Raw genomic sequence first — 13,713 nt, 5'->3', positions numbered from 1 at the left:
ACCCTGATCATGAGTAAGTACGTAATATTAAATCAAGTGGTAACTATTGACTTGGGGTAGCTGAAATAATCATGAAAATGTGAGCCTTGAAATCACCGTCAGTGTAATGGGCAGCCACTGTGTAGTTAGCGGAGGCGATAATTATGCAAGAAACTTGAAATCACTTCTCACCCACTGAATGCTCTCCATGAAAAGATGCAGAGCCAGCCAGTGAATGGTGCACCTTCTCACACAGGCTGTGCATTCAGCTGTTTGCCAATGCAAATCTAGTCCTGAGTGCTACATAAGGGGGAAACACTGTGAAATTGCAGCCTTCGCATAAGGCAAGTGCCGAGTGCTCAACTCAGCCATTCCAAACGGCCATTAGAGACCAGTCCTGCTCTCACATGCAGTGTTCATTCAACACAAAGTTTAGGCAGAAGAGTTCTAGGATGACCTGAGGTTTTCTGAGAATCACAGGTGAAGGTATAGCTGTCCCGGCCTCCCTTTGAATATCATATTTAAATAAAATCGACCTTTAATTCTCCACAAAGGATTTTCCTGGGTACACTATGCTGTCACTATGAATGGAGATTCAGATCATGCACAGGTAACAGGGAAAGGAGCCCAATCATGGAGAAATTCAACAAGTGACATCAATAATCAAAATGTATCTGATATCCCTCCCCAGCCTGGAAGCAATCAGCCAGGTACATTTAACGCATTTGCTTTTTTAATGATTGCAGTTGGTGACAAAATGAGTGGACTAATGCCAATGGGTTACTTAATGGACCATTTCCTGTCTCTCGTCTTAATAGATGGTGTCAACACATGTTTACAGTACCCTATGAGGCTCTTTTGAAGTCAATATATTTTTATAACTGTTGTCCTTCTGGGAAAAATTATTTTTGGTAATGGCAGAATTAATGTAACGTCCAAAAAAGCAGAAAACCCACAAACTGAAGTGTCAAACATCAAATGTTTTAGCTCCCCTATCATCCCTAAAAACATAAAACTCACATGTCCATTACTTCCAGCCGCCTTCAGTCATGTCTAAAGTTGTCATTGCTGCACTAATACGCACTTTAGGGCTCTTCCCCGGCAGTAAATCTGATCAAATACAGTCAAAAGCTGAGGCTTAATTTATTGCCTGCTCATGATCCACTGCACTTGCAGTGCAACTCCTCATCTCCGCGTATGTCCTGGTTATTTCTGAGTTATCAGGTGCCTTTGGCCAAATTTTCTGAAGCTATTCATCAGCTTTTTCCCATGTCCTGGGGTGGGTGTTAACGGTTGATATCATGGAACTGCCCCCTTTCATTTGGTACTTGTAGCTGATGAAGAACGGATGTAAGTTACAACACTGGCACATATTTGGTATGTTTAGAATATGCCATAATTTGGGCATGGTGTGTATTTCACAAATGGAATATCATGTCCCACTTTCGAGTAAATCAGAAAGTATAGGCCGGAATTCTCCAGCCGGCAGCAGGATTCTCTGGTTCTGCCAGCAGCGCATCCACTCCCATCGGGTTTCCCGGCGGTGTGGGGAGGCTTCAATGGGAATTAGCATTGACAGCGGCGGGAGCAGAGTCCTGTGCCAGCTAACGGCACGCCGACTCCCTCCACCAGGAAACACGCAGCTGGGAAGCTGGAAAATCCAGCCCATAATGTCCATAAGACAGGAAACCATTCTACATTTTCCTGGCTACCTGACAGTGGGGATGCAGCTAATGTCGCACTATCCCGTTTAAACATGTTCCTGCTGAGTCCTAAACGTTTTGAGTGGCTTAAGGGGTTGAATTGCAAGAACACATTGGATGAATTTGGCTTGTATTCCATCTAGTCTGGAGGACTGAGATGGAATCGAATGGATGTACCTCAAAGGAATTTGATATGTCGATGCAGAGAAAATTTGCCGTGGGAATCCAGGACAAAATTCTGAAATTCCCTCTCTACCAGGGTTGTGGGTCTACCTTCAGCACAAGGATGACAGCAGTCCAAGAAGGCAGCTCACCAACACCTTCTCAAGGGCAATTAGGGATGGGCAATAAATGCTCCCACTCACCAGGAATGTCCACAGCCCATAAGTGAATTTTGAGAAAAACAAGAGCGCATCGTCTTAAAATTAGCACTGAGCCATTCGGGATTGAAATCGGAAAGCACTTTTGCATAAAGGAAAGTGGAAATGTGGAACTCAAGTATGAAGCAAAGATGGGTAACTGGAGTTGAGATGGGGATCAGTCGTGGCAGAAAAGCTTGAGGGGCTGAATGGCCGACTCAAGTTCCTATACTCTAGTTTCAAGGAGCAGAGTGTTCATTGACAGTGACTAGCTGGTTCCAGATGATACCTTCTTCCTTAGTCTGGCAGGTTGTGAGAGTTAGAATATTTTCCTTTAAAAAAAATTTAGAGTACCCAATTCATTTTTTACAATTAAGGGGCAATTTAGCATTGCCGATCCACCTAACCTGCACATCTTTGGATTGTGGGAGCAAAACCCACGCAGACATGGGGAGAATGTGCAAACTAGAGATGGACAGTGACCCAGAACCAGGATCGAACCTGGGACCTCGGTGCCGTGAGGCAGCAGTGCTAACCCACTGCACCACTGTACTGCCCGAGAATATTTTCCTTTCCCAGTGTCCTTATTTAACTGGCCATGAGGAGTCAATTGCTTTGCTGTCAACTCGGCTGAGTCACCTCCCTGATTTTCTGACCCAGGTTTGGATTTCTTTGATTTGTCATGCTTCTGTTTGGATGGTTCTATATAGTTGACACCGGTGTTGAAGACTGGAACCAATATGCTGAACGAATGCATGATTTCTTCCGGGCTAACAATATCACAGAAAACGAGTGGCAGATGGTCATACTTGGGATCACCCTGAACATATATGGACCACAGGCTCTGCCGGCAATGCTGGATACGTAATAATTTGACTCGCTCGTGATATCTGCGATGCAACACTCGAACCCAACCCTGTCGATAATTGTTCAAAGTTATCAGTTTAATACAGCAGAGACGTCCACCAGTGAGTCCGTCACCGAGTTCGTATCTTCGCTCCAGAAGATATCCGAGTTTTGTGAGTATGAAACTGTTTTGTCTGATATGTTCCGCGATCGTGTGGTCTGCTGTATTAATAATTTGGAAACTCAGAATAAACTTTTGGTCAAAATTTCCCTAACTTTTCAGCAGGCTCTACAGATCTCTCCACACCAAATAAGCACGGAATGTGGTGTCCAAGAGATAGAAGGGATGGAAGTGAACATTTTGGGGCATCGCCCCTCACGTCGTTTCCCCGCGGTCTGGATCGAACAACGCAGTGACTCTGGCCTCTGGACGTAGAGCCGGCCACTGAGATGTGCGGCATTCCTGGACTTGGCTGAACTCGATTCTGGCCCGTGTGCGACATGTGGACGCCAGTCTAGGTGTATTCGCAGGCAGCATGTGGGCCTGTGCTCCAGGCGCCCTGGTCAAGATAGGCATCAGCCCTGGGGCCGAGCCTTGCATTTGGATGACCCAGAAGAGGCAGAGGATGAGGCTGAAATACAGTTAAACTGTTGGCAGCGCCACATGTGACCCTATACAACTGAATGGCCATATGCTCAAAATGGTGCTGGATCCCAGAGCGGCCATTTCTGTGGTGGTGTAGAGCACTTTTGATCTGATCAAACTAAGAGTGCATACTTTGTCTTTGGCTGATCCAACAGCTCATTTGGCCACTTATACAGAGGGAAGACTAATATCATGGGGTCCAATCTCACTCCGGTGGTTTATGGGCATCAATCAGTGGGCCTTCCCCTCATTGTTGTGAAAGGAAATGGCCTAGTTTGTTGGACCATAATTTGCTACACTAGCTGCAGTTGGATTGGCAGCATATCCTCCAAGTGGGGTCTGGCGGCATGTGTACTGTGCTGAGCAAATTCCCGGAGGTTTTCCAGCCTGGTTTGGGAACCATAAAAGGGGCTGAAGCCAAAGTCCAGGTGGACCTGGAAACTTGGTTCCCAACTCTATAGTGGAAAAGGTTGAGAGCAAACTTGGGCATTTTGAAAGTTTGGGCATCATTCGGTCTGAGTGCTTTGTTGGTTGGGTGGTGCCAGTGGTCCCCATAATGAAATCGGGTAAGACTATAAATTGATGTTGAGCACGGCTTCGAGATTGAACTGTTATCCTTTACCGTTTATCAAGGATTTGGATGCAACATTGGCCGGTGACTGTACGTTCACGAAATTGGATATGAGCAACACTTATCTACAGCTGGAGCTCAATAAATCCTCACGGGCGTACATCACGATTAATATGCGCAAGGGACTCTATGAGTACACCTGGCTCTCTTCGGAGTATCCTCGGCGTGTGTTGTATTCCAGCGTGACATGAAGAACATTCTGCGTGGTTTGCTGCACGTTGCGGTTTACTTAGATGACGTGTTAGTCACAGGCGCCACAGACCAAGAACATTTGCAGAACCTCGAGGTAGTGTTGAAGCAGTTTTCCGAATATGGAGTTCGCCATACGCCGCGCGGATTACGTGTTTCACACAAAAGAAGTGGTATATCTGGGATATCGGGTGGACCGGGACAGCCTACACCCAGTTGCCAAGAAGATATGGGCAATTTAAATGGCCCCCCTTTGCGAAACGCCACAGAATTTTTCTCTTTTCATGGACTAGTAAATTAATATGGATGATTTATTCCAAATCTGGTTACCAACCTCACCCCCCTCTATTTGCTCTTGAAGAAGCGCCAGCCTTGGGTGGTGTTTAAAAAAGTGAAGCAGCGTTGTCCAGTTCGGGATGTTGACACATTTTGACTCTTCAAAGCCATTTTACGTCACATGTGATGCTTCACCTTATGGCATTGTGTCCCATCGGATGAGTATGCTCAGATCGAAAAGGTCTTTCGGTCATATTTGGTGTGAAGTGGTTTCACCAGTGCGTCTATGGCATCCATTTTTTTTATCATCACTGATCACATGCCATTGCTAGGCCTCTTCCATGAAGGCAAGGTGATCCCGCCAATAGCGTCTGCGAGGATTCAGCGCTGGGCTTTGTTAATGCCTGATTACGAACACTCTTTCGAGCACTGTCTAGGGAGCCAGATTCCGCATGCTGATACCTTGAGCCATCTTTTCCTCCAGATCAAATCCACAAACCCCCCTACGACATGATTGCTGTCCTGAAAGTCATGGACTCCCTACCTGTCACTGCCTCATGTATTTGTTACTGGACGCAAACCAACCCTGTACTTGCCAAGGTGTGACATCTGGTGCCGTATGGTGGGAAGCAGTGACAGCTACCAGGGGAGTTGAAGGCTTTCTCCTCCAAATTGTTGGAGCTAACTGTGGAAGACGATATCCTCCTGTGGGGCATGAGGGTTGTTGTCCTGGTGAAGGCACAGGCTAACGTCTTGAAGGACCTTCACAACGGACATCCAGAGTTTCCAAAATGAAGATGCTGGCGAGAAGCTATGTTTGGTGGCCGTGTTTGGGCATGGATATCGAGATTGCTGGCCCAGCAGTGTTCCATCTGTCAAGAGCACCAGAACCTCCCTGTGCCGGCACCCCTACACTCTTTGGAATAGCCAGCGTGCCCTTGGGCTCACGTACACGCCCATTTTGTCAGTCCCTTCTTGCGTTCGATGTTTCTCATTCTGGTGGACGGCCACTCAAAGGTTCTGGGGTCCACAAGTTGGCGAACATTGAGCGATTACGCATTTCTTTTTCCACCCATGGAATCCCTGAGGTACTCATGACAGATAACGGGCCCTCTTTGATGAGTGAAGTCATTGCTGCTTTTGTGAAAAGAAATGGGATTCGCCATGTCCGCACCGTGCTATACCATCCGGCATTTAATTGTTTGACAGAGAGGGTCGTGCAGACGGTTAAATGGGGCTCAAGAAAGACAACTTGCTGGATGGACATAAGACAGGCAAGAGTTTCATTCGTGTATGGGACCCCGCCACACACAGTAACTGGAGTAGTCCCCCTGCTGAGATGTTAATGGGTCATAGGCTTTGTATGCGACTGAGTTTGAGTCCACTGGACATAGGTGCAAAGATGCGCCATAACCAAGATTTGCAAGGCTGTTGTCCAGTTCGGCATTGATTTCCTCGACACTTTTCACCAGATGAAATGACATTTGTTCATTGCTTGAACAACGGTGCTCAATGGCTCTCTGGGATTGTAGTCCGTCAAACAGGACCAATCTCTCAGCACGTTTGGGTTCCGGGGCAACTAATGAAATGATAGATAGATAGATAGTTAGAAAGATAGATAGATAGTTAGAAAGATAGATAGATAGTTAGAAAGATAGTTAGAAAGATAGATAGATAGATAGATAGATAGATAGATAGATAGATAGATAGATAGATAGATAGATAGATAGATAGATAGATAGATAGATAGATAGATAGATAGATAGATAGATAGATCAATGGAGAGATCGATAGATAGATCAATAGATAGATCGATAGATAGATCGATCGCTAGATCGATAGATAGATAGATCAATAGATAGATAGATAGATAGACTTTTAGCTTGAGGGCCACCACTGCACATCAAGTGTGGCTGCCCAGGAGTCTCTCCCACTTTTACCGCCAGCCATTAGTGTGTTGGAAGGATTTGCAAGTTGACACTCAACCTGTTTGGCCGCATTATGAATGAACCTTCCTTAGTCCAGGGGATGGACTTGAATCCAGAGCTTCTGGCTCAGAGGCAGGGATGCTACCCACTGCGCCTCAAGACCTTCTCGGACACCAGCATCCACTTGTTGATCTGATTGGCCTGTGTCTGCACCTTATGGTAGCACAGAAACACACTGGTTAGCACTGCTTTCTCACAGCGTCAGGGACCCGGGTTCAATTTCTGCCTTGGACGACTGTCTGTGGGGAGTTTACACTTTCTCCTCATGTCTGCATGGGTTCACAAGAGGTGATCGTCTCCCTGGACGCAGAAAAGGCCTTCGACAGAGTCGAGTGGAAATACCTCATAGAGGTACTGGAGCGGTTCGGGCTTGGAACAGGGTTCACCGCTTGGGTAAAGCTCCTGTACAACGCTCCCATGGCGAGTGTACAGACCAACAATACCAACTCCCAATACTTCCAGCTGCACAGGGGCACCAGACAAGGATGCCCACTGTCCCCGCTGCTGTTCGCACTAGCAATTGAACCGCTAGCAATCGCGCTCAGGGCAGCAAAAAATTGGAGGGGGATCCGAAGGGGAGGTAGAGAGCACAGAGTCTCACTCTATGCGGATGATCTGCTCCTCTATATCTCGGACCCACAAAGCAGCATGGACGGAATCATCGCGCTCCTGAAAGAGTTTGGAGCCTTCTCCGGCTACAAACTCAACATGAGCAAAAGTGAGATCTTCCCATTACACCCGCAAGGGGGGGGGGGGGGGGGGGGGGGGGCAGCACTAAAGGGGCTGCCGTTCAAACAAGCCCGACATAAATTCCGCTACCTGGGGATCCAAATAGCCCATGACTGGAAAGGGATCCACAAATGGAACCTCACCAGCCTGACGGAGGAAGTTAAAAAGGACCTGCAAAGATGGAACACACTCCCGCTCTCCCTCGCGGGGAGAGTTCAGACGATCAAAATGAACGTACTGCCCAGGTTCCTCTTCCTGTTTAGATCCATCCCGATCTACATCCCCAAGGCCTTTTTCAAAGCGCTGGACAAACTCATCATGGCGTTCGTATGGGGGGGTAAAAATGCTAGGATCCCAAAGAAGGTCTTACAAAAAACAAAAACCAGGGGAGGGTTAGCCCTCCCGAATCTACAATTCTACCACTGGGCAGCAACAGCCGAGCGAGTAAGGGGATGGATCCAGGAGCCAGAAGCTGAGTGGGTGCGTGCGGAGGAGGCCTCCTGCATGGGAACCTCCCTCCGGGCCCTCGCCACGGCAGCACTCCCATCCCCACCCAAAAAACACTCCAGCAGCCCAGTGGTGACAGCCACCCTCCAATCCTGGAACCAACTGCGGCAGCAACTTGGCCTGACCAAAATGTCGAACAGGGCTCCCATCTGCAACAACCATAGGTTCAAACCAGCACTGACTGACGCCACCTTCAAAAGGTGGAGGCAGGACGGGGGAACATTGACAGTCAGGGACCTATACACGGACGACAGGATCGCAACACTGGACGAACTGACAGAGAAATTTCAGCTAGCTGGGGGGAACGAGCTACGGTACCTGCAGCTCAAAAACTTCCTACGAAAGGAGACAAGGACGTACCCACAACCGCCACGACAGACACTACTGGAAGACCTACTGGACGCAAGTATCCTAGAGAAAGGGAACTGTAGTGACATGTATGACCGACTGGTAGATAGGGACGACACCGTACTGGACGCAACAAGGAGGAAATGGGAGGACGACCTGGGGATGGAGATAGGGTGGGGACTCTGGAGCGAAGCACTGCATAGGGTCAACTCCACCTCCACGTGCGCAAGGCTCAGCCTGACGCAACTAAAAGTGGTACATAGAGCCCACCTAACAAGAACCCGTATGAGTAGGTTCTTCCCGGAGGTGGAAGACAGATGTGAACGGTGCCAAAGAGGCCCGGCCAACCACGCCCACATGTTCTGGTCTTGCCCCAGACTCGTGGAGTACTGGACAGCCTTCTTCGAGGTTATGTCCAAAGTGGTGGGAGTGAGGGTGGAGCCATGCCCGATAGTGGCGGTCTTCGGGGTTTCAGAACAGCCAGATCTATTCCTGGGGAGGAGGGCGGACGCCCTTGCCTTTGCCTCCCTGATTGCCCGCCGTAGAATCCTGTTTGGCTGGCGGTCAGCAGCACCGCCCAGAGCTGCGGACTGGCTGTCCGACCTCTCGGAATCTCTCCAAATGGAGAAAATCAAATTTGCCATCCGAGGGTCGGACGACGGCTTCCACAGAACGTGGGAGCCATTCATGCAACTGTTCCGGGACCTATTTGTGGCCAAAGTACAAGAGGAAGAATAGTCGGGGGAAGGTAGCGGGAGGGGGGGGGGGCTACAGGTTCGTTACGGGGGTTCGATGGCTAGCTAAGGCCCAAAACCAAGCTAAATAAACATGTTGAGGGGGGGGGGGGGGGGGGGGGGGGCGCAGTTACTACTACGAAGATGCTTACCTGTAAATATGTATGTTAATTTTTGCGTGTTTGTTTTTGTTTGTTTTTTTTTTTTGTTTCTCTCTCCTAACAATTTGTAATTTGTTCAATATAAAATACGAAAACTGAATAAAAACATTTATAAAAAAAAATGTCTGCATGGGTTTCCTCCAGGTGCTCCGGTTTCCTCCCGCTGTCTAAAGATCTGCAGGTTAGGTGGATTGGCCATGCTAAATTATCCCTTGGTGTCCAAAGATGTGCAGGGTAGATGGGGTTACAGGGATAGGGCGGGCCTAGGTAGGGTGCTCTTTCGGAGGGCCAGTGCAGTCTCGAAGGGCTGAATGGCCTCCTTCTGGACTATTGGGATTCTATGCATTCTATCCCCTATATAATCCTCAGTATGTCTTATCCCAATACTCCTCAATTCTTTCTTATCAGATACTGTTCCACCTCCTTCTTATTAGGTGCCAATTGACTCCCAAATTAACTACTTTCTCTTGCAATTTATTCCATGTATCCGTGAGGATGGTGCATTTCTTTCCCTAGTCTCTTGATTGCTGCTTGTGAATTTTATATGGTATCTTTCAATGGTCACTGTCTAGTTGGAATAATTTGTTTCATCGATACCTTACATCAGTTTGAAAACTATACTTAACAACCTGAAAAGTTAAAGTGTTTATACTTTGATCGTTTGGAAGATTTGGAAACCAAATGGCTTTGGAAGCAGATCCTTATGTTATGTAAAATGACATGCTCCTCAGTACCCAGCTGAACAGCCCGTGAACTAGTTCCAAGGCCTGGCAAGTCATATTGATGCCTATCGTCATTACCCCATTCCAAGAGAATCAAGTGCTCTGTTCTTCAGGACTTTAAGAAAACTTTGTTGAGAAGTCGACATAAATCCAATGTCAAGCACCAAGAAAAATCCTATAATCCAATCTGTGGGATAACATAAAATTCATGAATCTTAATGATTTCATTTATAAGCTGCTAAGTTACTGCACAGTTCTGCTTTTTATTGTCAAGTTACAGTATATTGCAGCATATAACTTGACCAAGTGTATAAGATGATCCCCTTTTATTGGTGCCAAAATCAGGTTGAGGCCTATGCTCAACACCCGCCTGAGTCTTCTGTCATAACCCTCATGAGGACCACAGGGAATCACTTATCAATCTCCCTGTGAGGCTCATGTACATAAGAACATAAGAACTAGGAGCAGGAGTAGGCCATCTGGCCCCTCGAGCCTGCTCCGCCATTCAATGAGATCATGGCTGATCTTTTGTGGACTCAGCTCCACTTTCCGGCCCGAACACCATAACCCTTAATCCTTTTATTCTTCAAAAAACTATCTATCTTTACCTTAAAAACATGTAATGAAGGAGCCTCAACTGCTTCACTGGGCAAGGCATTCCATAGATTCACAACCCTTTGGGTGAAGAAGTTCCTCCTAAACTCAGTCCTAAATCTACTTCCCCTTATTTTGAGGCTATGTCCCCTAGTTCTGCTTTCACCCACCAGTGGAAACAACCTGCCCGCATCTATCCTATCTATTCCCTTCATAATTTTAAATGTTTCTATAAGATCCCCCCTCATCCTTCTAAATTCCAACGAGTACAGTCCCAGTCTACTCAACCTCTCCTCATAATCCAACTCCTTCAGCTCTGGGATTAACCTAGTGAATCTCCTCTGCACACCCTCCAGTGCCAGTATGTCCTTTCTCAAGTAAGGAGACCAAAACTGAACACAATACTCCAGGTGTGGCCTCACTAACACCTTATACAATTGCAACATAACCTCCCTAGTCTTAAACTCCATCCCTCTAGCAATGAAGGACAAAATTCTATTTGCCTTCTTAATCACCTGTTGTACCTGTAAACCAACCTTCTGTGACTCATGCACTAGCACACCCAAGTATCTCTGCACAGCGGCATGCTTTAATATTTTATTGTTTAAATAATAATCCCGTTTGCTGTTATTCCTACCAAAATGGATAACCTCACATTTGTCAACATTGTATTCCATCTGCCAGACCCTAGCCCATTCACTTAACCTATCCAAATCCCTCTGCAGACTTCCAGTATCCTCTGCACTTTTCGCTTTACCACTCATCTTAGTGTCATCTGCAAACTTGGACACATTGCCCTTGGTCCCCAGCTCCAAATCATCTATGTAAATTGTGAACAATTGTGGGCCCAACACGGATCCCTGAGGGACACCACTAGCTACTGATTGCCAACCAGAGAAACAACCATTAATCCCCACTCTTTGCTTTCTATTAATTAACCAATCCTCTATCCATGCTACTACTTTACCCTTAATGCCATGCATCTTTATCTTCTGCAGCAACCTTTTGTATGGCACCTTGTCAAAGGCTTTCTGGAAATCCAGATATACCACATCCATCGGCTCCCCGTTATCTACTGCACTGGTAATTTCCTCAAAAAATTCCACTAAATTAGTTAGGCATGACCTGCCCTTTATGAACCCATGCTGTGTCTGCCCAATGGGACAATTTCTATCCAGATGCCTCGCTAGTTCCTCCTTGATGATAGATTCCAGCATCTTCCCAGCATGTACTTGTAGTACAAGTTTCCATGATTACCAGCAGAGGCCCACCCAGCTGGGACTCGTGACTGAGCCCTTTAAATGCCTTCCTGGACCTTGACCAGGAGTTCCGTTAGTCCCGGTCTGGGACACTTGTGTTGGATGGGTGCGGCTTTACTATTGAGCTCAGAATTAATCTGTTTAAACCTTCCTCTTCGTGTCTCCTGGATTATTATATTGGCGCTGAGGAGTAAGAATAGTATTCTGGATAGCCCTGTTTCAAGAAAAGAACAACTCTGCTAATGAAACGTATGACGAGAACCCAGAAATGTGGGAAACTCGAGCCGTATGATGCAGGCACAGAGGATTGCTCCCAGTATGCTGAAATAATGCGCTATTTCTTTTGTACGAATAGCATAGAAGGTGACAACCAACAAAAGGTAACCTGGCGGAACATTGTGAGTATGGGTCATCCCTGCCGGAGATGCTATGGGACCGACTGGTATGCGGGATAACAATGTCACGACATGGAGCAAAGTGCTGGCAGAACCCACTCTGTGTCTTTGACGAGTCATAGAACTGGAGCTGACCCTGGAAAGTACCAAGAAGGGGGTCAAGAACTTCAAGGTTCAATGGACTGCAGTGTGCTCAACGTGGAATGCTCCCTGTATAGAAAATCCGAGCTCCATGTAGAAAGCACTTCTGTGCCCTGCCCACCACCTGTTCACGACTCAGCCATGACATGCAAGGCTGCAAAACCCCAGAAATGTTGGGGGAACGTCCCCGAAGGACTTCAGGAAGCAGTCACAAGAGTTTGTATCTACAGCGAAAGGAGACGCCCAAGGCATGACTGCCAGAATCGTCAATATTGCCCTTCCAGAAGCCAAAGTCACCTCAAGCCCAGACTCTGCAAATCCACCAGCCTGAGTAGGACTAACTGATCCAGTTGAACTGCTTCACCGCCCTCAAAGTTTATCCAATTAAAATAAAATTCAGGGTCAACGGTCACCCCCTGGAAACAGAAGTGGATGGGAAAAGAGGGATACGGACCCCGGAAGTGTAGAAGATTTTAGTTTTGATGGGCAGCATGGTCATCACAGGCTTGGAAGGCCGAAGGACCTGTTCCAGTGCTGTACTTTTCTTTGTTCTTTGGACACAGGAGCCTCGATATCCATTAGAGGGGAACAGACCTTCAGGCATTTCCAAGTGGGCATCATGCCCCTGGGCCTGCGTGGCACCAGGTCCTGGCTGACCACATACATGGGGGAGCATTTAGGAATAGTAGGAAGAACCCATGAGCAGCAGACGATCCAACTCCATCATACAACGACCAGGGCCCAGTGTCCTGGCCGGCAACCAGCTGCAAAAAATCCTATTGAACTGGTAGCAAATTTTCAAAATGCGAACCGGAAGCCGATACAAATTCATTAGGAAATATCCTGAGCTATTTTATGAAAGCAGCGACAAAATCAAAGGAGTAAGGGCAAAATTCGCATCGACTCGGATGCCCTACCTAAATACACCAGAGCACGACCAGTCCGCTATGCCTTGCTCAACAAGGTAGAAGCCGAACTTGGACGGCTGGGGAGCCCCAGCATCATACGTCAAGTACAATTTGCAGAATGGGCTGCGCTAGTAGAACCGGTACTAAAGCCTGACAAGTCAGTCTACCTTTGCACAGACTGCAAATTAACCTCCCGCCTTGACCAATACCCCATGCTATGCATCAAAGTTCTCTACTCAGAACTGGCTGGAGGCCACATGTTTACCAAGCTAGGCATGAGCCATGTATACCTCCAGCTGGAACCCGATATGGCATACTTTTCTTTATTCATTTACAGGATGTGGGCGTCGCTGGTTCCTGCCAGCATTTATTGCCTATCCCTAGTTGCCCTTCAGAAGGTGGTGGTGAGTTGCCTTCTTGAACCGCTGCAGTCCCTGAGGTGTACGTACACCCACTGTAGGGAGGGAATTCCAGGATTTTGCTCCAGCGACAGTGAAGGAACGGCGATATATTTCCAAGTCAGGGTGGTGAGGAATTTGGAGGGGAACCTCCAGGAAGTGGGGTTCCAGGTATCTACCGAACAATGGTGCCATCAATG

Source organism: Scyliorhinus canicula, chromosome 12 (assembly GCF_902713615.1).
Source record: "Scyliorhinus canicula chromosome 12, sScyCan1.1, whole genome shotgun sequence".
NCBI classification, from domain to species: domain Eukaryota; kingdom Metazoa; phylum Chordata; class Chondrichthyes; order Carcharhiniformes; family Scyliorhinidae; genus Scyliorhinus; species Scyliorhinus canicula.
The sequence above is the reverse complement of the archived record's forward strand: the minus strand, read 5'-3'. Positions refer to the sequence as shown.